Here is a 4,242-nt window from a genome sequence, read left to right as displayed (position 1 = left end):
TGTATTTTACCTAAAATCACACAGATTTTCTGAACAAGTTTAACAGTGTGCTATAACATAATTGCAATATTATACCAGAAGCATTATCAATGCTAAGTAAGTACTCTCCAGTTTAGAATGCATGAATAAATTCTCTAAAACTCTTGAGAAGAGTATCCATTTTGCCAGCTAAATAATCTTTAAGTTCAAAAGGTAAAATGAATATTTCTTCTTATATGAAATATGGCTTCATGGGAGTAGAGTTTTGATAAGCATTTGTGAACTCCCTGCTGGTAGATTTAAAAACCTCCTTGGCAATCGCATGGCAACTAAGGATACAATGTCCCCTTCTACCTAGGGGCCAAGACATGGTGTTTGCAGAATTATGTATCCATTAAGGTAACATTAGCTCTGTCAGTTTCAACATTTGGCATCCAAGGTCACCCTGGATGCTGGCAACCAGCCAGTAGATGGGAAAAGAGAAAGAGTAGAGAAGGCATGTGAGCTTCTTAGACTGGCCTCAATGTCACCCACACCCCTTCCACCAACATTCCGTGGGAGAAGATTTGTCGGAAAGGCCCCACCTAGATGCACAGGGAACTGAGAAATGGTAGTTCCTGTCTACAGAGCCACTTCCCAACCACAACTCAAGCATGATGGAAGGGCAATACAGATATTTGGAGGCTAGCTAAGTGACTTTGTCACAGTTGTACTGTGGCAGTTACTAATTTCTTGTCTCAGCTCCAAACCTCCAGACCCTGCTTTGTGATGCTGGCAGTAGGGCACTACAAACCACGTCTCTGCTTTGTTGGCTGACTCTATGTTAGGTTCTGCTAATAGGGGGCAGTAGAGGGAGACAGCAAAGCTGGAGAAGGAAGAGACTTACTCCTACCTGTTTGCTTACCGTGGGTTTTCCTGTCTGCTTGTGGTTCCTGTATCACCATAGCCTTGCGTCGTCACCCTGGAAACAGCAGTGCCTTCCTATAGCATCAGCTGAATCTGGTTGCAGTTTTTCCACCATTTGGACGAATCAGCTTCATTGTGTCTGCTGAGAGACACCACCAACCACCTTGTGCCTCCCTCTTCAGAAATCTGGGTCCAGCACCACAGGGACCTTCCTCCAAGCTCAGAGGTCTCAGTACCAGTTGGCAAGTGCCCCCTTTTCAGAAGTCTGAGGTTTAGCTCCAGGGACCCCGTCTCCCAAGTTTTAATAATTCAACCACTTCTCTCCCCCTGCCCCCTGCCGCCTGCCCTGCTGCCTAAGGGTAATAGCTGCTTCCTGCAGTTTTTACCTTTGTGAAACCTTAGAGAAGCCCTAGCCAATAAAAATATAATGTGAATACTAGTCTTTAATTCTCTAGTAGCCACATTTTAAAAAAGTAAAAAGAAATGGTGAAATTAATTTTAATGATATATTGTGTATAACCCAATCTGATCTGCTTTCATTTTAGCATATGATCACTATGAAAATTATTGAGATATTTTTATATGAAGTCTTTGAAGTCTGGTGTGTATTTTACACTTACAGCACATTTCAATTTGGAGGGTAAATTTCACCAGAAATACTTGATCTGCCTTAGATTTCATAAAATTTAGAGTTGAAAATATAGATTCACCAGCTCACGTTGTTCCAAACATACATAATTCTAATAACTGAATTGAGTATCAATTTGTAATTTTTTATTTGGAAAAAACTGTGCACTCACAAGAAGTTGCAAAAAATACTACAGAGAGGTTCTATGTACCTACCACCCGGCTTCCCCCATTAGTGACATCTTCCATGATTTTAGTCATTGTCAAAACCAGAAAATTAATTGGCACAACACAGTTAAGTAGATTACAGACCCTAATCAGATTTCCCCAGTTTTTATATGCACTTATTTCTTGGTATGTCTTTGTGATTATATGGCATTTTATTGCTTGTACAGATCTGTATAACCACTTCACCACCACAGTCAAGAGACAGAACTCTTCCATCACTACAAAGGATATTCCTCATGTTGCCCCTTTATTGTTACTTCTCCCCTCCCCTACACTGAGCCCCTGGCAACCACTTATATGTTCTCCATCTCTACAATTTTGTCCCAGGGTAATGGAAATAAAAACAAAAATTAAAAAATGGGACCTAATTAAACTCAAAAGCTTTTGCACTGCAAAGGAAACCATAACCAAAACAAAAAGGCAAGCCACAGATTGGGAGAAAATATTTGCAAATGACGTGACCGACAAGGGATTAGTCTCCAGAATTTACAAACAGCTCATGCAGCTCAATATCATCAAAACAAACAACCCAATCAAAAAGTGGGCAGAAGACCTAAATAGACATTTCTCCAAAAAAGACATACAGGTGGCCAAGAGGCACATGAAAAGACATTCAGCATCGCTAATTATTAGAGAATTGCTAATTAAAATTACAACGAGATATCACGTCACACCAGTCAAAATGGCTATCATCAAAAAATCCACGAACAATAAATGCTGGAGAGGGTGTGGAGAGAAGGGAACCCTCCTACACTGTTGGTGGGAATGTAAATTGGTGCTGCCACTATGGAGAACAGTATGGAGGTTCCTTAAAAAGCTAAAAATAGAGCTACCATATGATCCTGCGACCCACTCCTGGGCATATATCCAGAGAAAATCATAATTCAAAAAGTTACATGCACCCCAATATTCATTGCAGCACTATTTACAATAGCCAAGACATGGAAGCAACCTAGATGTCCATTGACAGAGGAATGGATAAAGAAGATGTGGCACATTTATACAATGGAATATTACTCAGCCATTAAAAAGAATGAAATAATGCCATTTGCAGCAACATGGATGGACCTAGAGATTGTCATACTGCGTGAAGTAAGTCAGACAGAGAAAGAGAAATATATGATATCACTTATAAATGGAATCTAAAGAGAAATGATACAAATGAACTTATAAAACAGAAACAGACTCACAGATCTAGAGAAGGAACTTAGGGTCACCAGGGGGAAGGGTGGGGAGAAGAGATAGTTAGGGAGTCTGGGATTGACATGTACACACTGCTGTATCTAAAGTGGATAACCAACAAGGACCTACTGTATAGCACAGGGAACTCTGCTCAATATTATGTAACAACCTAAGTGGGATAAGAATTTGAAAAAGAATAGAGACATGTATATGTATAACTGAATTACTTTGCTGTACACCTGAAACTATCACAACATTGTTAATCAACTATACTCTAATATAAAATTTAAAAGAATAAATAATTCCTTAAGAAAAAGAATGTTATATAAATGTCATCCTATAGTATGTAATGTTTTGAAATTGGCTTTTCTTTTTTCACTCAGCATAATGCCCTTAAGAGCCATCCAAGTTGTTGGGTATATCAGTGGTTTGTTCCTTCTTATTGCTGAATAATATTCCATAGTATGGATGTACCACAATGTGTTTAACCACTCACCTGTTGAAGGACATTTGGTTTGTTTTCAGGTTTCAAGTTGTGTGAGCATTTGAGTATAGGTTTTTGTGTGGGCCTAAGTTTTCATTTCTCTGGGATAAATGCCCAGGAGTGTGATTGCTGGGTCATAGGTAACTCTGTGTTTAATTGTCAGAATGATTTCCAGAGTGGCTGTACCGTGTTTCATTCTGACCAACAGTGATAGCAAGATCCAGTTTATTGGCATCCCTATCAACATTTGGTGTTATCAGTGCTTAATTTTAACCATTTGAATAGGTATGTAGTCTCATCTCAGTGTGTTCTTATTTGTGTTTGCCCAACGACTAGTGATGTTGGACATCTTTTCATGCATTTATTTGCCATCTGTATATCATCTCTGGTGAAGTATCTGTTCAAGTCTTTTCCCATTAAAAATTTGGGTGGTTGGTTTCTTACAGTTGAGTTTTAAGAGTTCTTGATATATTCTGTAGACAAATCCTTTGTTAGAGATGTGATCTGCAAATATATTCTCCCAGTCCATAGCTTGTCTTTTTATCTTCTTAACAGGGTTTTTCACAGAGCAAAACTTTTTTATCCTAAGGAAGTTCAATTTAGTGATTTTTTTCTTTTATGTATTGTGCTTTTAGTGTCATGTGTAAGAATTCTTCACCTAACCCTAGGTCATGAATGTTTTCTGCTATGTTTCATTCTAAAATTGTATAATTTTACATTTAAATCTGTGATCCAATTTGAGTCTTTTTTTTTTTTTTGCAGTACACGGGCCTCTCACTGTTGTGGCCTCTCCTGTTGCGGAGCACAGGCTCCAGACGCGCAGGCTCAGCGGCCAT

The sequence above is a fragment of the Lagenorhynchus albirostris genome, chromosome X (assembly GCF_949774975.1).
Source record: "Lagenorhynchus albirostris chromosome X, mLagAlb1.1, whole genome shotgun sequence".
In the NCBI taxonomy this organism is placed as follows: Eukaryota; Metazoa; Chordata; class Mammalia; order Artiodactyla; family Delphinidae; genus Lagenorhynchus; species Lagenorhynchus albirostris.
Note: the sequence above shows the minus strand (reverse complement) of the source record.